Raw genomic sequence first — 25,582 nt, 5'->3', positions numbered from 1 at the left:
TATGTATTTATGTATGCATATATATGGATATGTGTGTGCATATATTACCCATATATATTTTTTCTACACATACCCATACATGCTCACACAAACATATAAATCTACAGGGAAGAAAATTAATAGGGAAGAAAATTACCTCTGATGAAATATAATAAGGTAATACTTTCTAACTAATATAAATTAAGTATAATATAAATTAAGTATTTATAAATAATATAACTAACAAAATAAGTGTTCATTTTCTAGGGCTTACATGACACAATCCCCAATGAACCCTGAGCCTATAACACTCAGGAAGTCATTAACAGTAATTTTTTTCCCAGTGAATTTCTTGTTGTTTCTTTGTAGACTAAAAAATTCACACCAATTTTTCTGTCAAAGCCTTCCATAAACTGTTTCTAATGAAATCACACAAGTTAATCAATTTAACACAGTGTTTAGATTTTGAGAAACTAAGAATTTTTTGGAAGACTTTTAGGGGGTTGGAAAAAAGACTATATGAGCAAAAGCAGGGACTATTACTAATCTGCACAGTGATAGCTATTAAAATGATGTGATAAATCTGGGGTTACACACCTCTAATTCCAACATGCTGGAGACTAAATCAGGAGGACCACACGTTCAAGGCCAGTCTGGTCTGCATAGTGAATTCCAGGTCAGTCTAGATTATCTAGAGAGACCTTGTCTCAGAAAAGAAAAAGAACTAAAATATCATCATCAACAAACAAAAATGTTATATTTACAATCTATTTACCAGTCTCATTCTCTTACTAAAGCATGTAAGAGTTTCTCATTCTAAAACACTAATGGCCTCTGTCACATAAATTTGTTCTTGCTGCACCTTACATTCCTTGTTAAATAAATGAATAAATATTTGGTGAATTATCTGATTCCCTTTCAGGTATTTTGTAACTAAGATTAACTCACTGCTAACTGAGGAGTATGAGACAGAAAGTTCTCCCAAAATAGTGTGGGGAAAAAGAGGACTCCTCTTCCACCCCAAATCAAAATAATTGAAAAAAGATGCTAACAGGAAGATCCCAACTACTAGAGAAATATCAAGAAAAAGAGGAACAATTAAAACTCTAAAAAATGGCATGTGGCATTTCTTTAAAAGAACTAAACTTACTTATCTGACTGTGAAAATACCTTATCTTAAATAGAGAACTATAATTTGAAATTATGCAATTGCAAAATAATAAAAAAGGAAATAAATATCATGTAACCCTTTTATTAATTACAATTAAAAAATCAACTCTGAAAAAAAAGGAAATAAAAGTTCTCTGTGGAAAAATGTAATATATATATATATATATATAGTGAAAAGAATCTGTCTTTCCATGAGAGTGCCTTAGTTAGGAATCTCTTTATGGAAAGATAAATTAAACTCAAAGTGTTTTAAACAATAAGGAGACATTACTGACTCAGAAGATTTCAGCAAAGCCATGGTCAAGTGACACAATGATATTATTGAAGACAGATTTCTTCCATCTCTTTGCTCGGCACTACAGTATTTCTTCAATTTGAAATTGACTTTAGCTTTAATTGAAAGCTCTCTTTTTTGGTCCTAAGATGGAAGGCAGCTGCTAGCAGAAAAGACATATTCACTTAATTACACTCAATAGGAAGAAAGATTGTTTCTTTCCACATACATTTTGGAAAAACAATTCAGTCTTTTTTTCCAAGAAGTCCACAGAAAATGCCTCTACTATTGCATTGACCAAAATTGTGCTATTTCAGTCCAAGAGAGGAGGGGAAACTATCAGCTTCTACCAAGTACACATGCTTCAGAGACAAAAGGATCTACTTAATTCACTAACTGTTCTTTAAAGCAATAAAGCTGACTTTATCTCATTAATCCTGTTCTTCACACATCATCATAAAGAAAAAGAAAACTGGGAAAATATGTGCACATATATCTGACTAATTGTGATTCTATAAAACTTACAATTTCAAAGTAATGATCTAATTAAAAATAGGCAGAAAGATCAGTGTATGTTGGCAAACACTTATAATGCCATCATTCAGGAAGACGAGACAGGAGGATTAGGAGTTTGTAGTCCCAGGATACAGAACATATTCAAAGGATAGCATGGGCTACCTAGGGAGGACCAGTCTCAAAACAAAATAGTCAAGAAACAGATTCCTGAAAAGAAGATAAATAGCAACACATACATGTTAGCCCCCCCATATATATACACATATAGTTATATATTTAACAATATAATCATATACCCAATATCCTTAGTCACTGTTGAAAGTATAAACTAATTTTACCAGTACCCTACTTAGCACTCACTAGGTTGGATACCATTTGGAATGTAGGACTTTCCTACATTGCTATTAGGACTGTGAACATAGTACAGCACTTCCTGGGAGCTGCTTTGTGAGAATGTGATGCAGCAATTGTACATTTATGCTTTTACCTAAGGGAAATGAAATTATCTGCTCATCAAAGGCCAACTCAACATTGACCGCAGTATTATTCATAACGATTCAAAGAACCAGCTAACACAAGCATCCATCAATTGGTGATGAAAATTGTGATAAAGATACAGAATATAGTACTAATTGGCACTCAAAAGGAACTATCAAAGATAGACCCAACAATATGGATAAATCTCAAAATGTTAAGCTAACTGAAAATGATGAGGCATAACGACTACAGTAGTGTATTCTTCCATCACGCTCATTCAACGACATGCCTAGAAGTGATACAGGAGATAATTGCCAACGATGGGAGTTTGGATTTGATAGTGAAGAAAACATCCGGAGAACTAACATCGTTTTCTTGACCAGAATGGTGATGACAAGCGTGTGTGCATTTCTTGAAATTTACTAACGCATGCATTAACCCTTGGATATTCTTCTTTGCAAAAACTAGACCTCTGTACATTTCATTTGTTGTTGTTGTTGTTGTTGTTGTTGCCGTTTTTAGAATCACAATACTCTCCAGAGTCTTGAAGTGTCTACTGTCCCATGTGACCATTTTTCAATGGTTTAGTCATGGCTGAATTAGCAACTTCTTTCATTATATTCTAACATCAGATACTGATTTCCAGACTTCATCTTTATTTGATAAACTCTATTAGTACCTTTCCATTTATTATGTTTGATAAGTTAATCAGAGTAAATTTCTGTTGTCTGATATATATATACATATGCACACACATATATGTAATTAAAATGCAATAGAAATGTATGTTCTTCTCTGTAAACTGATATGTAAGTGAATCTTGCTTGAATAGTGAGTGACTCATTCTCACTTTGGTAACTCTGTATAATTTCCTGCACATGTATTTACAATATAGAAGTCTCTGAATGTTGTTGACTTAGAATACTTAGTGTTCCATATCAATGTCCAATTATATTCATAATTCATGATGAGAAAAATTGTTTACAGTATTAGTCTTTCTAGTTTATATTAACAATTCTTTCTTTCATAGCTTCCAAATAAACTATTATATTCACAATTGCCAAACAGCTTTGTGTTGTTCATAAACATGCTATGTCAAAACTTAGTTTGAAAATACTTTAGTAAAACAGTGGATTGGCAGAAGGGCTCCAGTAATAAATCATTTACCTAGCAATGTAAGATCCTAAAGTAAAATGCTTTAGTACTGCCCGAAAAGAGGAGAAGTTATAGCAAGAATACTAAAATTATCTCCTTAATTTCAAATTAAATAGATTTAATTAACTAATGATATTTTATCCTTACTAAGCTTTTCTGTGTTTGAGATAAAATATTCTTCCTCATGTTCTTAAATGCTCACTGTCTTTAAAATCTCACTGAAAAAGTAGTATTTTATGCATAATGTTATCATACAATAAAAATAGTATGTTCTGATCACATCACATCATGAGTCTATAGTGTCTTAAGTTTTAAATTTAAAATGTTAAATTTAAATAATTCCCAAACTGTAAGATACTGTGTGGGTTTTATTTTGCCCTTTAGTATTTTAGACACAATTTTATAATGTAGCCAAACAAATTATATGTTTAAAATAAGAGCATTCATATCCTGGACTGGTATATACTTATAGTCATCATATTGGCCCCTAATGATTTAACAGTCTGTCAACATAAAACTAAAACAGTTATTAGAACATTCCTTTTCTTTATAACTAAGATTATAACAATTTTAATAGTATGAAAGTAAGTCATTAAATCCCAGGAAACATATCAATGTGTAATTTCAATCAATAAATTACACTGTGGTTTGGTCTAATTATTGTAGTGAATAGTATGCAACAAAGATTAGTTCACAAGCATAATTTTGGTGATTCTAGAGACTTTAAGCCATCATAAAAGTGGCAGGAACAGAGGACATATGGAGATTGGGATAGCTGGTAGGTGTGTGAGGAAATGGGAAATGCACATGATGTGTGTATTATATTTTCATGCATGTATGTGCATATGTATATAAGGGTTTGTATATATTTACATTAGAAACATAAAGTGTGTTTTTGTAAGATACACATCTGTCCATAATTTTCAAAAGAAAGTTATTTGATTACATATGTGGTATGATGGGACAAGTATTTCAAAATTCACCTTAAACATATCTTCCCTTTAAAAACTGGAGTAAGACTGGTGCTGGTGGCTCACACCTGTAATCCTAGCTACTTAGAGGCTGAAATCTGAGAATGGTGTGAAGCCAGCCAAGGGGAAAAAATATGTGAGATTCTTATCTCTGATAAACTGCTGGAAAGCTGGAAATGGAGCTGTGACTCAAATGGTGGAACATTAGCTTTGAACATAAAAGCTCAAGTTCCATGTCCAGACCCCGAGTTCAAGCCCCAGGCCTGGCACACACACACACACACACACACACACACACACACACACACACACACACACGAGGAAAACAGTGAGCTTTATCAGTGAGGACTTTTAACCTTCAATATAGATGGAGTACACACTGTCTTAAATACTTCCTTTTTCCTTTAGATTCTAGTAAATAAGCACTTATCAGTGTAAGTGAATAGTCAATCTCCACCTGGTGGTATTATTTTGACTCTAGAAACTTAAGGAAGTGGTGCCTAACTGAGAAAATAGGATCTGTAACTTGTTGTAATTGTCTTTCATTTCTTCTATGTGCTGCCTATGAAACACATGAGATGATCAGGGTCTGATGTCTTCATGGTGTACTTCACCATGGAGCCAAGAAGGGCAGACTAAAATCTCTGAAACTGAGCAAAATGAATACACCTGTCCCTTATGTGTTCTCAAGCATGAAGGCACAACAATGTAACTCTTACATTGCAGTGTTCCTTATCACTAAGTCAAATGAGAACATTTATTTACAAAATAGATTAATTTGTGGGGAAGGAAAGTTAGGAAGAAGGAAGAAAAGGTGGAGGGAGGGAAGACAGGCAGAAGAACAAAGAAAAACCAGAGAAAAAGAAACAAGGAGAAAGAGAAAGAGAGAGGGATGGAGGAAAAAAGAGAAAGAGAAAAAGAAAGGATGAGAAGAAAAGAGAGGAAGTTAAAGAGAAAGGAAGGAAGGAAAGAAGGAAGGAAGAAGGGAAGGAAGGAAGGAAGGAAGGAAGAAACGAGCAAGCAAGCAAACACACAGTGATCAGATGTGGCCTGTAGAACTAATATTTTTGTTCAATTTGCTGCAGAATCAATATTTTATTAAATATAATAAAAACTAAGCATCTATAAAAATGAAATTGTAGAACAACAAAATATAGCTTACATCTTTTCTTATTAGACTCACTAAGCATAAAATTATCCTGTTGCATTACAGTACATTTTCTAAATTCTTTCAATTTCCATATGTATTCACTGGTAAAATGGTGAGAGTTTATGATATGAAACAGAATCCATGCTAATGACACTGTACTTTTAAAATATGTACATGTTCTAGGTAATTACTGACCTATAACCCCAGATATTTTATTTTCTTCATGACCTAATTGGTAAGACTACATATGTTCTGGAAAGATAAAAAGGAAAAGCTCATGAATAGATGGTTGACTTTTCTAGGATGCTTTCTGACACATTTGGAGTAAGAACCCCAAAGTAGTATGAACTCATTAATTCTTTTCATTAAGACAAAATACAATTCTGTGAATTCACAGACACATATCATATGATTTGATTATAGTTTTTGTTTCTGTTCTGGTACTGGGGCTTGAATTCAGGGGCTTGGCTCTGACCCTTAGCCTTTTACCTCAAAGATAATGCTTAAGGCACAGCCCACTTTTTGCTTTCCTTCTTTTTTTTTTTTTTTTTTTTTTTTGCCAGTCCTGGGCTTGAGCTCAGGGCCTGAGCACTGTCCTTGGACTTTCTTAAGGCTAGAGCTCTACCACTTGAGCCTCAGCACCACTTCCAGCTTTTTTTTATGTATGTGGTACCAAGGAATCGATCCACTAGGCCAAACTCCCAGCCCCACTTCTTGCTTCTTAATTGAAGAGTCGCACACATTTTACTGCCTTGGCTGTCTTTGAACCATAATTCTGAGAAGCCAGTATGACAGGCATGATATGCCAGCACTTTATTTCCATAGAATTTGATTATGGTCAAAATAAGTAATTGGTATTGCCTTAAATCTACTAATAATGATATTGTGTTGCATTCTTATGAAAAGTCTCCATGTTGTATGTAATCAACTTAGAGTTCAATAGAACTAAACTATGCTTACTACACCACCTAAATGGTCTCAATTACTCTATTCAGAAGTTTCCACTGCAAGTACTAACAGAATATTTATGTGAGTTCACATTTTCCAGTCATGTACATCTGACTATGTTAGTTTAAAATGAAATATAGTTAAAATTTTCATTTCACAGTGATAGTATTCCCAAATGCATGATGTTAATTTCTTTGAAGAAATATCTAGTACATTTTTAAACATACTTTTCATCATTTTTTGTTCTTTGTAAGGATAAAAATCACTCGGAGGTATAGCAGACTCTTAATAAGCCTAAGAACAAGAAAGTGGGAGGGAAGGAGGGGAAACTTGCTGCCTTATCCAGAAATTCATACAAGACCCCGAATACCAAAAACAATCCTTAGCAGAAAGAACTGTGTTGGAAGAATATAAATACCAAACTCCAGACTCTATTTAAGAACTATAGTAATCAAAACAGCTTGGTCCTTGCCCAAGAACAGGCCTGAGGACCAATGGAATAGAACTGAAGACCCAGAAATCAACCCACAGACCTATAGCTACTTAATCTTGGATAAAGGAGTCCCCAAAACAAACAAACAACAACAACAACAACAACAACAAAAACATGGAAGAAAGGCAACAAATGTTGCTGGTAGAATTGGTTAAGCACCAGTAGAAAAACTAAAGCTGGATCTTATATGGAATCCTGGACCAGAATTAATTCCAAATGGATCAAAGACCTTGAGGTAAACTTCCTGAAAAGGTTACAGGAAGGAATAGAAGATACACTAGGACTCCTTCACACAGGTCAAAACTTTCTTAATAACCCAGAAACACAACAAAATAAAAGAAGATTGGACAAATGGGTCTGCATTAAACTGCAGTGCTTCTGTATTGCAAAGGACATAACTAGTAAGTTAAATAGAAAATCCGCGGAGTGGGAAAAGATCTTCACTAGCTATACAACAGATAAAGGCCTCATATCTAATTATACCTACAGCTCAAAAAATTGAAGCTCTCATAAACAAATCCCCCCAAAACAGCCATCCCATTAAAGGGTGGGATAAAGACTTAAAGAGAGAACATGAAATAAGAATGGCCTATAGACACATGAAGAAATGCTCGACATCTCTGGCCATTAAAGATATGCAAATAAAAATAACTTTGAGATTCCACCTCACTCCAGTTAGAATGGCCAGGATCAAGAAATCCACTAACAACAGATGCTGGAGGGGATGTGGCCAGCAGGGATTGCTACTACACTGTTGGTGGGAGTGTAAACTCGTTCAACCACTCTGGAAAGCAGTGTGGCAGTTCCTCAAAAGATGAAACATAGAGCTCCCCTATGACCCAGCAATACCACTCTTGGCATTTACCCAAATGTCCAGAAACAAGGCCCCACTAAAACCACTAGCACAATGTTGTTCATTGCAGCACTATTTACCATAGCAAAGATATGGAACCAACCCAGATGCCCTTCAGTAGATGAACGGATCAAGAAGATGTGGTACTTATACACAATAGAATTCTATGTTGCCATCAGAAAGAATGACATCATACCATTAGTAAAGTAATGGAAAGAATTGGGAAAAAAAATCATATTATGTGAAGTAAGCCAGACCCAAAGGAACAAGGCCTCCATGGTTTCCTTCATTTGTGATAATTAGTACACATCTAGGATTCTCCTAGCAGAGGATTACAATAGTGCAAAAGGTATGTACATATAGTCATACAGGATGAAACTGAACAAAATGAACTCTAATTTATGGAAACAAGAGATTTATCTTTGTGATTGTTGTTCTTAATGTTCTATGTGAAGTTATTTATTTTTTCTTTTTTTTCCAATTATGGCTAATTTCATGCCGTTACTGTGTCTGACTTTGTTACCTGCTATACTGTATATACACTTATTTATTTATTTATTTGAAATAGGGAATTTAAGGGGAAAAACAAGGTGATTGGGAGGGAGAGTGGACAAGAACATGAGAAGGGGTATCAAGGTTTGAGAAGTAATGTACTCATTACCTGACTGTAATCCCTCTATACATTATCCTGAAAATAAAATACAATAAAAAAAAAACTTGCTGCCTTCCTCCCTTCTCTGTCAGGATGCAAAAGGAATGAAGAGCTTCATTCTTGGGAGAGAAGTAAAAGATTATTATTTTCAAGACTACAGTGTTTAATGAGACACATTTTTTTAGGTATAAAGCTTTGTCCAAGGACAGTCAGGGAAATGTGACAAGAGTGGAAGAGGGAGATTTCTGGGTGCTTTTGTATGGCTCCCATCTAATAAGTTATTCAGGAGTGTTTTCTTCAGTTCGAGAACCATCTTTATTGCTTTCCAAGTTATGCACATCTCACTTTGCTTATTCATTTTTAGCAAAACATAGAAAATGAAATAGCTGAGTCCACTATTTACTGAAATGTCTGGAACTAGTCCAATGAAGTATTTTATTCCAATACTTGTTCACTGCTATTTTTATGCTAGTTAATTTCAAAATATTATACTTTGCTTTGTATCTCCTAAGGGCCTTATTTCTCCCATACATGTTGCTACTCACGGCCTGACAAGAAATGAAGCACAGTTCAGATACTTCTTCTTCAGATTCGAACTGTGTAAAATTAATCCCTCTTGGAAATGCACTATAGAGTTCACTTATAGCTACAGGTTCTTGTCATTAGAAAAAACAAAAGAGATGGTTTTAAAACCAGAGAAAAGGACAAACACTAAAAAAAACAAAAACAAAAACAGTGAAGGCCAGAAAACCTAGCTTGAAAGTTTTAAGTTTTAATCTTAAAATAGCAACAAGAGACTGGATGTATGTACTAAACTCACCGACAGAGGAGTTGCTTATGCTTTGGATGTGAGATACTGAATATAATTCATAGTAGCACTAGTGAGAGAACATCCGGTCATGTCAAAAATATAGCATCTCACTCTGATTAAGTGTCCCATAATGCTGTTTGCAATTTTCCTCTGAGAGAAATGTATCTAATGTCAGCAAAGTTGAGATTTCTCCAACTAATGTAATTTTAAACTATGTAGCTTGCTTCAGAGCACCAGGGCCATGTTTTCAACCATTTTATTACAGAATATCAAGACTCACAAATACATTTCTTAAACTACTTTACAGTACCCTGAGCCCTTATCAGCACTGACACAAAGTTGCCTTCAGGAACCACCATTATAATTGAACAGATAAGAATAATCTCATATTTTGGAAAAAAAAAAAAGGTTAGCATGTAGCACCAAAGGATTTTCAGAATAAAAAAAAAATAATTGGCTCCATAGCCTTCATTTTAAGTGGTTCAAATCCTCTTCCTAACGTGTTCATAATTAATGTTTTAAGCCAAATGCATGTCATTTTTACAATCAAGGAGATGGTGGCTGGCCAGCAATCCAAGGATACTAATAGAGTCTTCCCTGATGAATCAAGCCAGGTTAGAGCAGCAGCCTGGCAGTTTTACTGGGTCCCACACTGAATGGGAAATATTGGGTAATCAGAAATGCAAACAGGGCTTGTTGGCACTGAAAATTTGTAAATGTTCTAAAACTGTAATCATGTAACCTGTTTTTAAAGTCTTTAATAATAACAATAGCTAATATAGATTAAGTGCCATTATATGAAGCTTTATAATTGCACTTATATATGAATAGATATTAGTTATATGTACATGTATATCATAAAATACATTTGATATATGACATTTATGATAAAATGTATTGTTATTCTAAAATAAATAAATAGAAACACAGATAGTTTACTTCCTTGCCACAAATGGTCTAGGTACAGTAGATATAATAGCTAGCTATCCATGAAATAATAGTCCTTGTTTAAAACTGTAAAAATTAAATCTTATTTTTCTCTCATCATTATAATTCAAATTTTGGAGATGATTGGACTCAAACTACAATTCTGCTGTTTATGAGCTCTATGACCATTGTTTTTTGTTCAGTTTATTATAATTAATGTATTAAATAATTTATTGTACCTTTTGGTCCTTGATCCTCTCTGTAATGGAACAGTGTTTATTTTACATGGTTATTGTGAGATTGTTGATATGTGTAAACTACCAACAGCACAGTTTCAGCTACCTTGGAGTTATTCCATGTGTGACAATTAGTGTGACAGGACAAAATGTGTGATAATGGAAGTGTAAGCGTACCTGTATGTTCTGTGCATTGTGTAGCAAGTGACTCAGCAGTTTAAATTTGACTGTAGGTAAATAATATAAATTTTAAACCAGTAAGAATATTCCCCCAGATAATTAAAATAATGCATCAAGTCTTTCGATTAAATACTGGTTATTCTTAACCGGTAGAATACTATGCACATTACCATGGCTGAGTAGTGCCTGAGATTATAAGAAGAGACAGAATACTATAGCTGAGTAGCACCTGCATTCACAAGGCCAGGCTTAGGTCCAGACAATTCATGCCTTGTTTTGAAAACAAGAATTCAAAATAAGATGTTCTAAATGGATACTTATATTGTATTTCCATGAACATTCTTCTACAAGGAAGTATTGGGCTGGACATATAAATATCCAAGTGATAGATATGTGCCACAAATCAAACTGGGGTTTATAGAGAGTGGAAGTTAATTGAACAAGGCAGAAACATTGGTACCAGGATCTCAAAAACTCTATACTATGCCATTCAAAACAAGGAAATGATTCTCAGTCTTCCAGTCATCAATGTCCCATAATGATCGCCCAATCTACAATTTCACTAAGTATTACTTTCAGACTAATCACAGGTTGCTATACCAATTAGTAGGCAACAAATTAAATAGATTGCTAAGGTCATTACAATGTGTATGTGGGGAGGGGGGCAATTACACAAAGGCTTTTATTTCTCTAGGGCAAACAACAGAGAATGTGATCATTGTATATTCTTTTATTATTTCATTTTCAATATGCTTTATTTTCAGATTAATTTTGCATTCATAGCCAGTACAGAGATTACCAAATATACCTTAGAGTAGTACAAACAATCAATATCATCTACTTTTGTGGTATGTTTTTAAAAAACATAATTACAGTGTGCAGATGAAATATCCAAAGCTCAAGGTTTTTCTCTTGGTGTCCTACATTCTGTGGCTTTTGACAAATGTATACTGGTGTATATTCCACTGCTTTAGAAACATACAGATAAATTAAGGACCCTAAAGTGATTCCCTGTTCTAGCCCTACTATTATTTGGGGGAAATAATTCCTCCAACAACTACTGATCATTGTAATTTGTCTCAATAGATTTTCCTTTTTATGGAATATGCCACACTTACAGTATATCTCTTCTATGTTTTGTTCTGACATGATGGTTCAGTTCATTTTACTTGGGCAATAACCTTCACTTGTCTGGATATACAAGTGGTAGTGCATTCATCTACTACAAGGAGTCTTGGTTGCTTCCAAAATTTTGTAATTATAAATATCTTGTAAAGGACTTTGTACAAATATAAGACTTTAAAGTAAGTCAAATAAACATCAACAAATATAAGTGCTGATAAAGGTATGCTTAATTTAATGGAAAAGTGTTCACTAGAGTGCTAGTAACCACAGTTGAAATTTCCTGTGTCTCCATATCCTTGCCAGCATCTGTTGATGTCATAATTTGAGGAGCAGTCATTTTTTATAATGTGTAGTGGCATCTCACTAGTATTTTAACTTCGTGACATTTTATCATTATCTATGTTCCAAATGAATTCATTTCACTGTAATGAGAATATTAGAAAAGAAAATCTAGGGTGGAAGAAGGACAATCATATTCATAATGTATAAGAACCATTGTGTAAGATCTGCTCAAAGTATATCATTTTATTTTCCCTTCTGGCCAGACAAGCCCAGAGTTTGCCTACTGTTTCCACCATGTTCACTTCACACAGCAGAAAGTTAGTATCATCTTTCCTCAGAAGTTTTTTAGATCTAGCTTTCTCTATAAGTTATTACAGCTCTGATGCAAGTAAAAAGATCTCTATAGTTTAGTCAATATCAGTTGTTACAGTGTAAGAGTAGTAGTCTCTTGTTTTTCAGCCTCTGACTGCAATCTTCCTATCTTTACCTCCTAAATAGCTGGAAACCAAGGTGTGTGCCACCATGACCTTTGCTTTGAAGACAGAGTCTCAATAACATTTGTCCCAGGCTGGCCTCAAACTGTGATCTCCTAATCTATGTCAGATGTGCATCTGGGATTTCATGCTTGTACCACATTACCCAACTCACAGGTGATACCATAACATGCTGAGACTTCACTCACCTGGATGGATTAAGCCCAAGTTCCTGGGGATGAGCCAAGGAATCTCTGTGAACATAATTTTTACCCAGTTCTGTGCTTCTTGCTGTCAATTTGACTAGGATCCAGAAGGTTGGATCTCCATTGGTATGATAAGATTTCCTCAGAGAACAAGCCAGGTACAACATTCGTAATTCTAGTTGTTTAGGAGACTGATATCATGAGATCATAACTCTGAAAATAGCTTATGCAGAAAAATATGTGAGACTCTATCTCTAATTAACCAGAAAAAGAAGGTAGATAGATATGTGGTTCCAGTTATAGTGTACCAGACATGATCAAGAAAGCCGGATGAGAGCTCAAGGCCTTAAATTCAAACCCTGGTTTCTGCACAAAACAACAAACAAGTAATCAGCAGCAAAAATAAATGAGCAAAATATCACTCAAAATACAAGAAAAATACAGGAGAATGAAGAAAATTCTGTTGTAAATTACAAAGTAGGGCCTTAAAAGACCATGTCATTCATCAATATACTGGGGCTAAAACACAGGGCCTAGGCACTGTTCCTGAGATTTTTGTTTTTCTTAAAGCTAGTGCTCTACTACTGGAGCCACATCTCCACTTCCAGCTTTTTGATAATTCTTCAGAAATAAGAATGTCCCAGACTTTCCTGCCCTAGCTAACTTGAACCACAATCTTCAAATCTCAGCTTCCTGAGTAGCTAGGATAGCTGGAGTGAGCTACCAGTGTCTGGCAGCAATATACTTTCATAGATCAAAAAAAAATATCTTATCTAACCAAGATCACCGAGTTAATTCAGTATACATTCCTTTGCATCTGTCAACTAGACTAGGGGTTGAAAAGTCTGAAGGAAATCTGTAAGTAAAGAATAAAAGGAAGGAAATCACTGATGGGACCCAACTAATACATTTCAGATAAATAGTCAGGATGCACTCAGGACCTCTGATTGACATTAAGAGTTAGGTTTAACTTTTAATTGAAAGGTATGCTCTGTTTTTAAAATTGAAATTGTATTTCTTGTTTGTTGTTTTTCTGGTGCTGATGATCAAATGCAGGGCTGAGCACATGCTAGGTAAGTGTTTTTCCACTGAGGTCCCATCCCCAGCCCAAGCTTAGTATTATTTGTGACAACAAAAGCAAAGTATATCTGGTAATCTGAATCATGAACACGTCCTCTCTTGGGCCAGCAAATGGCAAACTAAATACTCATTCTCTGATTTCAAGGTTCCTATTCTTTTAGTTATTTAGAATTTGGCTTGCTCTTAATTACAAACAATTCATTTTAATTAGCCAGAAGACTGTTCTAACAAGAAATAAATTATTGAGTACAGAAAGCAACTTCTGTCAAGTGTTTAATGTTTGCTCAAATTCCCTTTCAAACCAAATGAGAGTTGAGAACACAGAAGGTTTGCGAGAGAACTTCAGTGGCTGGATGGGGTTCAGAGCTTCCCCTGACTGCTTGCAGGTGTAGCAGTGATTATTTAAATTTTTATTGTAATGGATCACAATCATTATCATCATGATGGCAATCAATGTTCATTAAGCCTACAACAAAAAAAATCCATGATTAAAGTCCATTTGTTTTATTACAATTGAATCATCTATTTATTACTGGATAAATTATCACCAATTGCTACTCTTTAGGCAGTAGGTGTGAGAAGTATATGAAGTATATGGAAGTAGAGACCGAAATAATCATTCCTGGATAAAATTCTAGTAGATGACCATATTAAATGTGGATAATGCAAAGAGACAGGCTGGGTGTTCACAGCTACCGTTTTCACTCAGTGCTTTGCTGATAGAGGGGCTGAACATTAATCTACCCTAATCAGCTCAGTCTGTTTTATTGAATTTACGCCCCTGTGGATATGTCAAAGTGCCTACAGTCTAATATCAACTCTTTTAAGCAGCATGAAGATAGCACTTTTTAAAACAATTCCCTGAGTACGATCAGCTATCTTACTGTGTAGTAAGAAGATAATTGGAGCCATTCTATGTATGTTTGTTTTTGTTACTAAATCAAACAAAAAAATCACAGATATATTCTGAAGGAAAGAGAGGACAAGCCCACCCAAAACCAGAAATGATAGCTCATTCAACTGACAAGTTTTCTCCTTCAACTGATACTCCTTTTTTTTTTTTTAACAAATATGTAGTTCAGATAAATACGGTTACACTTTTCAGATACCAGCTGGATCCTCCTACTTCTCATTCAGATTGCAAACAGTCAGTACAAACAAATATTATTTTGGAGACAAATTCAACTGTTCTAGTGTAAAATGGTTTGGGGCATGACTCTTGGCCAAACACATTGGCCCAGCAAAGTCCCTGTGTTGTCAGACAAAGGCTGTTATTGTAATTCTCAATCAGAGCTGTTTTGAAGGCAGTGCTTCAGCTGATCAGAAAGAGTGAGTCAGACTGTCTCAAGGAAATGAAAGGAAATACAACCCACCCACTCTGTGAAAACCCCACTGGAACCTGGGCCTGAAATCTGGCTACTCTTGGTCTTGCATCTGTGCTAAGCAAAAGATGTGATTCCTTTCTCCTTCTATCCAGACTCTGAATGCCTCCAAAAACTCTTCTGTGTGAAACATGGAAAATTGCCCAGCAATACCAAATATGGCCAGCTAATCCTGTCCCCAGTAAACCTAACCCAAAGATGTCTGAGGTCAAGGAAGAATGTGAGAGCTTTAAGAACTGGGTGCAGTAGAAAAGCAAAAGTCATCACGAGGAAGCTTGCCAATTTTTTTTCTTTTCTTTTTTCTTGTGTTTCTTTTTGCTTTTTCTGACTTTCTACTCTAAGAATCTGACCTCACATTGACAAATTTTCCTATTACAAGTGAGATATTCAATCAGACAGGAAAATTCTGTTGAAATAAAAACTAAACACTGACAGAATTTACAGTTCTCTTTCTTTCAGATAATTAGTTACAAAGTCACTCAGTCCTTTGTCCTGGATTGGTTAAGGCAATATGCTTTTTCTTGAACTCACTGGATCTGAGATTTCATTAAATACTTTACTTAATTCCTTATTTCACATTTCTTAATTACAAACTTCTCAAAAGAATTTCTTTCTATATAAGATAATGGTAATAACAGCATTTCTGCTGTATAAAAGGTAATAAACTATAATAAGGATAATCTCTTAGTCCACAATCAACAATCAAAAAAGTTACAAGGAAAGAAAGCTCAAATTTTATTTTTTAACTTAATGGCTAAATTTCCTTGTACTATTTTTTCTGATATAACATAAACACATTCAGATACTGGAAAACGGGAAAGAGAAATTTTTCTCTCTACATATACTTGTATAAATATATATGCATATACTTACATACATATGTGTCTATGTGTACATATGCATGTCATGTGTAGGCATATGTATGCATGGGCATTTGTGCATGCATAAATGCATACTGAATCAAGAATCAAGTATATATTATATTTTGAATCAATTTTATTTATGCTATTTGATCATAATTATAATCACTAACATTACTAACATCTATCTTTAGGCCTTGAATGGGTCATTTGATCCATAGTTAATCTAATTAACTCAATTCTAGAATAGGATAGCCTGTGATTAATACTTTTGTGCAAGTAGTATATCTCATGATACTTTCATATTTCCTATACTTAGCGCACATATCAAAAAGAGGGATTGTCTAGTCAATAATTAGCATATCTAAAGGTGTTGATATTTGTTGTCAGCTATTAAGACGCATACGAAAATATCAGTCATGTACTGTCTTCCCAGCATTCTCCGGCTATAATCAAGTGCGCCAATGTCATCACCAACCCACATTATTTTTGCCATGATTATTTATCTGTCATTATCTGTGTATCATCTTTCAAAATCAATGAGAAAAAGAGAGACAATCATTAAGTTAAAGCTGTTAAAGCATCTTAATATTAAAATTAATACCAGAGAAGCTATTATGGTCCACGCTTAAATCTTAAACTGACATAAAAATAATAAGACTTTCTCAAGATACTATTTGGTTTCATTTAACACCATAATTGTAGGTGACATGTACTTTTTTTTTTCTTTTGCCACGTAATCTTCTGATTCTCTAAGTTTCATGTCACTGGACTATCTTTAGTTAGGCTTTCCTACAAGAACATGTGCAGTAAAAGTACCTACTCAGCTTAGACTTGGTGGAAAATCCACCAAGGGGAGGCCCCCTTTCTGCAATTGATTTTGAGTTTGGGTTGTCATGAAGTATTAGCCCCTGAAGGTTAGGTATCCAGGGTTGTGAACTCTACTTCGTATATGTTTCTCATGATATTGCTCTTGTGTCTGGAAATTTTTCTGGAAAGATACTCATTTGTGTCCACATTTGATCGACCAGTTGTTCACTGTGATCCAGTTTTGATCTGATCACCACGCAATAAACAGGACTAGTCAGGCACCGCAGTCAATTCATCAACCTTGCTGAAATGAAATAGGCTAAGCTTGAGTTGTAAGCAGCTTGAGATCATGGGAGGTTTCTCAATTATCGAGTTGATTCTTTATCTTCCAAAATACACTGTGCTTTATTTTGCAAGTTGATCACCCTAAAACAGAAGTATGTCTTTTAATTCACTTATTCAATTTATTCATTCGTGATAGCCATTCCTGACAACATCAGATACCACTGTGTCCCTGTTCTCCTTTACATAAAACAAGGTATTTTCCCTTCAAGTATTGTATATTCTCACTTGTTAAATATCAAGCTACCAGCTTTGGAACAACTGAGCTGATCCAAAATATCCATATGTATTAGGGCACAAGAATATTAGTGTATTGGTGTTGCCTATAAAGAACTTTTTTGATAATTTAATGGAAAAGTGTGAATATATGTGAATATATATGTGTGTATATAAACACATGAATATGTATTTATAAGCAAACATTAGATATATTCCATATATGTGTATACACATGATATATAAATATCAAGTTCATTATCATCAAGATAATAGGGCCATTTAAACCACTGTGAGAAAAAATTTGGAATCATCTCAAAAAGCTAAACATGTTATCGAGCAATTTTCCTAAGATTCTGTCCAAGAAAAAGAAAATATACCTCTACATAAATATTTGCACATAAAGGCTCCATAGCAGCATTGTTCATAACAGTCTAAATCCGGGAACAATTTAAACATCCAGAAATGAACAAAATATGAAATGGTATTGAGTAATAAGAAGGATGATATATTGGTACCTGCTACACTGTGCTATACATGTATGAAAAGCAAACATATTTTCTTAAATAGAGAAACCTGAAACAAGAGACTAGAGATTGTAGGAGCTACTTACATAAAATGTCCTGAAATGGAAAATTTCAGATATTACATTAGGGGCTTACGGTAGAAAAAAAGTTTAATTTTTAATAAATAATATTTAAAGTACTAATTAAAAATAAGCACTGGGGATCTTAGATATTACCTGGAAAATGTTCTAAAACTTATTTATAGTGGTGTTCATAACATTCCTTAAAGTCATTGTCAATCACTGCACTGCATGCCTAAAATGGGCAACCTTTATAATAGCAAAACCATTTTGCAAAAATGTCTTTTAAAAAGGAGGAGAAAAAAAGCCCACAATATATCACTGATCTATGTGCTTCCTTTCTAAACTTACAGAACTTTTTGTGTGCTAAAATTAAGTTATGCAGGCAATTATTTCAATTTAGCTGTTGTGATATTTAGATTTTGTATGATATATTCATTTGTTAACTACTTTCTCAACACAAGGCTAATACACACAATGGTAATAATCAGAATACAGCATAAATGATACATGTCTCTACATACCCACCATGTAAAGGCATACTACCCACACAAATACACATATCCACACATATGCACAAACACCCACATAAAGATATGTATACACATATGCAAAGCATATACATTCATACACATGCACATGCATGCTATGTGCATGCACCATCACACAGCAGAAGAAGCAGGTATGGCCTCACATTGTTCACATGCTATCCTCTCCCTACCATCCTTCTCCCTCACTAAGGGGTTGGTGAGCACACATTTAGCCCTTCAAACCTACTGTTGTGAGAATGCCATTCTATGTCTGTAGTTATTTCTCTCCCATCTGACGTTATGTTTCCCCCCAATACTGTCCCAAATCTAATCATGTCAGGTCTTTATTCTGATCTTCCCAGCTCTAAACTTCTTATGATGTCATCCTGATTCTTGTCTTCTCTAGAGTTAGAGCTTAGCATCAAGCTCTCATCTGCTCATGTCTGGTGTGTCTGTTTTGGTAGAGATCCACAATCCTGGTACAACACATCTCATACCGACAGTGGTCTGCTGGCTCTTGCCTCTCTGTCATCACCATCTCTTATCCCCTTCAAAGAAAATATTTCCTTATTTTACACAATGCATTTTATCTCTACATTGACTTTCTCTATGAACAAAACAGTGATGTCATAACCAAAGTCCATTTCATTTTGACTAACTGTCATTATAGAAACCAACACTGAATTTTGCTCCTAAGAACATGTATTTTGGGGTGTGCTCACTGCTCTGAATGTCCTTTATGAGTCTAAAAGGGTTATGTCCCTCTAATACTTGATTTCTACCATCAGTCTGGCATACATGGTTGCTTGAATGACTACTGGAAAATTTTACTTTTCTGCCATAAGTAATTTCAAAATGGTTGGGGGGGAAAGACTCTGAATCCCTCCCACGTTTTAAACAAACCAGAAAAACATTAAAGCACTTAGAAGTGGTTGATGTTACACTATTTCTATCTACCTGTATGTTAGAAGTTTAGGTTATTTGCAAAAAAACTGGGTAGCTATTTAAAACCATTAGCAAGTCACACTCAGGGAGTGCTCAGTGGAGTGACAGAATTGAATACCTTGAGCCAGCAAACTTCAGTCCCCCTCTCCAGCCCCATTCTGTTTGTTCTTAATGCTGTATCTGGCACGACAGACAAAGGAAGTCTGAAGTTACAGAGGTTAGCTGCAAAGAACACAGACCACTCTCTAATGCACCACAGGGTGGTGGCAAGGAAATTTGCTGCCAGCGCCTTGTTTTTAAAATGCCATCAAGTTGAACATTCACTGAGAAAGTAATTATTCTCTAGTTTCACTGAGCTATTAAGACAAGGGGAAAAAAAAGTTCATTGAAACTCCAGGAGATAAAATACTGTGCTTTCAGAACTACTTGGAAGACTTTCAAGATTCAGAGTAGAAAACCATAAATTTATTTCTGAAGAAAGGAGATTTAGGAACTTTACTGAATGGGAAGTGAGAACATGAATTTAAGCCTCAGGAAAGATACAGGCTGGTTTCATAGAATTCTGGAAATGTTGCTTACATCAGACTCTAGTCCATATTTCTGGAAAATCCACACTATTGGCAGATACAGGATCCTTGATTTAAGGGCAAGCTGTTAAGTCCTGTGTGCTGAATGAAAGAACCTTCCAAATCGGTTCGAACTAAGAAATGCTATTGAATGTACTGAGTAATAATTTCTTAATCTTCTGTCGCTCAGTGTCACTGAGTACATAATAAGCCTGAAAGTAGAGAAGGGCCCAGGAGACAGAGATACAGAGGTACAGGAGGGAGACACTAAGGAACCAGTCAATCAGCATGAGAGACCCAATTTAGCTGAAAAAACAAAACAGAAAACAAAGCATGTCACCTATATAACAAATGAGGAAAAGCTTGACAGCAATCGGGGGTCATTTCTTGAGTTTATATAAATAGAACAGAACAATAATAGTGTGGAGATTTTGTGAGACCACTTTCAAAGAATATAAGGCTTAAACATCACAAGAGCAAGGGAGATGTTTGAACCTGGAAAGACTTGGCCCACTTTGAAAAGATGCTTCAAATAGCCAGGCATCAGTAGCTCATGCCTGTAATCCTAACTTCTCAAGAGGCTGAGATCTGAGGATTATGGTTCAAAGCCATCACAGGCAGAAAAATCTGTGACACTCTTATTTCCAATTAACCATCAAAAAGCCAAAAGCAGAAGTATTCTACAAGTGGTAGAGTAAGAGCTCTTTGTGTGGAAAAAGCCAAACAGAGGATGAGGCTATGAGTTCAATCTCTAGTTCCAGCACACACACACACACACACACACACACACACACACAAAAGAAGAAAAAATGAAAGAGAAAAAGATATTTGGTATTATTCAAAGATGATCTGCTTTAAGAGAACACATTGTTTTTTGAATGAATTATGTACAAATATATAATTCCAAGTATATAATTTCATATCCCCATGATTGTTTTTGAAACCTTTTTCAGTAATCACAAAACAAAATGACTTTTAAAACCAACTAACTGGAAGAATGTTGCTAACTAGATTGATTGCATTGCTCCATCATTTTACAATTTTAAAAAGCCTATTAACATTTTCATGGCTTAAAAAACAAACATGAAACTGTTTAATTGCCTTATAAGTTATTAATATGCTGAAAATTTTAATGGTAAAAAAAAATCCTAATTTGAAGGCAAGAACTCAGTGGTTAGCATCCAAATATCTAATCTATTCACTGTTTTGTTCAGTTATGGTTTCAACAAAAGTAAGAAGTTTACTGGTTGAGTTCTTTTTTTAATTTAATTTTCTTGTCAGGGTGATGTTCAGAGGGATTACAGTTCCATATGTAAGGTGGTGAGTACATATCTTCTCTGAAATTGTTACCCCCTTCCATGTTTTTCTCCTACTTTTCTTCCCCCCATCATCCCCCACACGTTGTCAAGTTCATTTCCATCATTTTGTCTTGTATTGCTGTTATGCTGTTTCACCCTTTGTCCTTTGTTTCTCCATGTTATTGTTCTTCTTTCCTTCCCTATTACAAATAAACGTATATGTGATATACCAGGTACCAAAAAAACACAGTAAAAAAAACTCTTGTTTCCATGTCTTGCAGCTTATTTCTCTTAGCATCATCTTATATGGTCATATAGACATAGCTATTGAGCTATTGTAATCTTCTGCTAGTAAAATCCTAGACATATACTAGATGTTACAAGTGAAAGAAACCAAGGAATCTATGTTCATTGCAGCATCATTTACCATAGCTAGATATGGAACCAACCCAGATGCCTCTCAGTAGACGAATGGGTCAAGAAAATGTGTACACACACACAGTGGGATTTTTGTGCTACCATCAGAAATAATGACATCACCCCATTTTTAAGGAAATGGAAAAAGACTAGGAAAAAAGACATATTAAGTGAAGTAAGCCAGAACCAAAGAAACATACTCTATTTACTGTTAAGAGCACAGTTTTATTTATTTTGTCAAAAGCATAAAAATTAAAGTATGCTATAAAGAAGAAACTATATTTCACAAGAAACCTTGCCACATTTTATTAGCACAGTTAGATCTCAGCATTTGGAAAAGAGAAGAGTACATTGGATAGTTTTGCCGTTGCACTTCCCTTAACAACTACTTTTTATTTGGAAAGTGTATAAAATAGTAACAGACCTGAATATCACATTGGAAACAAGTACCTTGAAACTAAATGCGATGCAAGCTAAATATGAGAATGAAAATAAAATCTAAATGAAAGGCAGCTTCTGTTTGGAAACTTCTTCTTCCTCTGACATGTTTGTCCTCCTCTTGAGCCATGAACCCTAACTTTATATTGGATATATTTGTATTTGGTTATCTGAAATTGGATAGGAAAGGGGGGGAAACAAGATGAAGCGTAGGCGTGGGGGGGGAGGGGAATGGGGACCAAGACATGAGAAAGGGTATCAGTGTATGTGAATTAATGCACCTTATATCTGGCGAATATAATGTAACCCTTCTATTAATTATAATAAAAAATATATGAAAAAAAGCATTTTCTTCCCTTCTAATCTCACAAACTTGAATTATTTTTCCCTAATGGTGCTTCCAAAAAGGAAGAAGAAAGGAAATAACAGTTATAAAATAAATTGTTCTTTTAATAAAATATTTAATTTATAGTATTTAAAAAATTGTTGTAAAGGTGATGTACAGAGGAGTTACAGTTACATACATAAGGTAATGAGTACATTTCTTGCCAAACATTGTTACCTCTTCCCTCATTTTTCTCCCACAATACCCCCTTCCCTGAAAGTTCTAAAGTTCATTTCCAACATAGTGTCTTATGAGTGTCTCTTTTGCATTGGTTCACTGGTTGTCCTTTATATCATGTAATAGTTCTTTAGATATTTTTGTTATAATTGAACTTGTAGGAAAGGTTTTATAGAGCATTATCATCATGAGAGTACTAGAATAGATGGACATAATCATAACATATATGGTTTGTTGACATGGTAACAGAATGTGGTACACAAATAGTATCCTCAGTGTTGTATGCTGTAATTCTATTCAATTTTGTAACGTCTAATTTTTGTTTCCACTGGTGGCATAGAAATAAAAGACATACCAAGTGAAGGCTTTGAATGGATAAGATTAAGTTACAGAGACTTGAGAAGAATATTCTGTTAATAGTGGTAGACTATCCATTGTTGGCACGGTTTCTGCAGTATAGATTAGATAGATAGGAGTCCCTCTCTTTAGTTCCCTTGTCCCTTATTGTCATATGACTGTGCAGTTCCTCTCACAATACAGGAATCCAGGCTTAGCAATATGACTTACTTTAGTCAATAAGATAAGAATGACTGTATGCTTGCTTTCAGGAGAGAGTTTCTGCTTGCCTTTGGGTGCCTCTTTCCAAGCCAGTCCCAAGAGGAATGGAAAAGATACATATTTATTGCCACATCTAGGGATTCCAAACAACCCAGAAACCTCTTGGCTTGACCACCTGGCATGAGTGTTTATGTAATTAACATTAACTTTCCTTCTTTACAGGGAAGGAGGGAAACAAAATAATTGGGAGGGTGTATGTGTAGGGGGAATAGGGACAAAAACATGAGAAGGGGTATCAATGTGTGAGAAGTAATGCACCTACTACATGACAAATGTAACTGTAACCCCTCTATACATTACCCAACATTTTTTTAAAAAAATCCCCCCCAAGATGTAGCCAGGAGGGATCACTACTACACTGTTGGTGGGAGTGCAAACTCGTTCAACCACTATGGAAAGCAGTGTGGCAGTGCCTCAAAGGCTAAACATAGAACTCCCCTATGACCCAGCAATTCCACTACTTGGCATTTACCCAACCATCCAGAAACAAGGACATACTAAACCCACTAGCACAACAATGTTCATTGCAGCACTATTCACCATAGCAAAGATATGGAACCAACCTAGATGTCCCTCAGTTGATGAGTGGATCAACAAGTTGTGGTATGTGTACACAATGGAATTCTATGCTGCTGTCAGAAAGAATGACATCGCCCCATTTGTTAGGAAATGGAAAGACTTAGAAAAAATCATATTAAGTGAAGTAAGCCAGACTCAAAGGAACTTAGGCTCAATGGTTTCCCTCATTCGTCATAATCAGTAGAAACCTTGGGCTCTACTAGCAGAGATTTGCAACAGAGCAAAATCTTGATACATAAGGACATATAATGTGAAGCTAATTGAAAGGACCTCCAGGATAGTGAAACAAAAGCCATACAATGAATGATTATTGTCCTTAATGTACTATGTTGTCTCTCATCTCCTTTGCTGTCCCTTGGTTATCTCATATTGGTATAGTATCTCACTTTGTTATCTGATATATTGAATTTATTTGTATTTGGATATTTGAAATTTGATAGGGAAGGGGGGAAAACCAAGACGGGTGGGGGGTGTGAGGGGGGAGGGAAACGGGTACCAAGACGTGTGAAAGGGTATCAATGTATGTGAATTAATGCACCTTCTATCTGGCAAATATCATGTAACCCTTTTACTAATTACAACAAAAAAATATCCCCCCCAAAAAGAGACTTTCCTTCCTTCTCTTGCTGACATCCATCATCTCTGTACATTTGTAAGAAAAATAAATAAATAAATAAATAAATAAATAAATAAATAAATAAATAAATAAATGGTTGCGTTTTGAAGCTGTTGAGGCTGGGTGCTTGTATATAGCATTGTGTGTGTGTGTGTGTGTGTGTGTGTGTGTGTGTGTGTGTGTGTGTGTAAAGGTAATTGATGAAAGTAGAAGAAGTAGGTCAAAATTATGGCTTTCTTATTCCTAGCACATAGCTAGAAAAATTCATGATTTTGGCATGTGGGTCAGATAATGGATTTCCATTTAAAAATATAAATACAGGATATAGCAATTAGATGAATGATGAGTCAAATGCCAAATAAGAACACTTTTAATGCTGTTTCAATCTAATCAATATATAGAAAGCTCTTTAATTTCCTTATTCTCTAGAAACAAAATAAGCAATTTTACAAATACTCGTATTTACTCTGTTCACTGAATTCCTTCCTTTATGAGAATCTATTTGGAATCAGACAAACTTCCCCATTTTCTGCATGTGTCCATGCATGTGAACACTTTTCATTTCATATTTGTAACTTTAAGCATTGTCATCTTAAAACTCAAAGGCAATCAAGAGTCCTATGACATTTCTGTAGGTGATCCTTAACATTTAATAGGATACAAATAGAGAACCGTTCATGACTCACTTTCTGCTCCATGAGTCTTTTGATATAGTTTCCTTTCTTGTCGTCTGAATCTCTCTTTAACCAGATGTCTAACCCAAAGTTGGCAAGCTACACACAAAAGATTTGTAGCTATCAGCAAACACTTGATATTCAAAAGAGACACCAGAAGGATAAGTGAAATTTGTTATGAAGGC

Source organism: Megascapheus bottae, chromosome 20, assembly GCF_031878675.1.
Source record: "Megascapheus bottae isolate mThoBot1 chromosome 20, mThoBot2.hap1, whole genome shotgun sequence".
NCBI classification, from domain to species: Eukaryota; Metazoa; Chordata; class Mammalia; order Rodentia; family Geomyidae; genus Megascapheus; species Megascapheus bottae.
Note: the sequence above shows the minus strand (reverse complement) of the source record.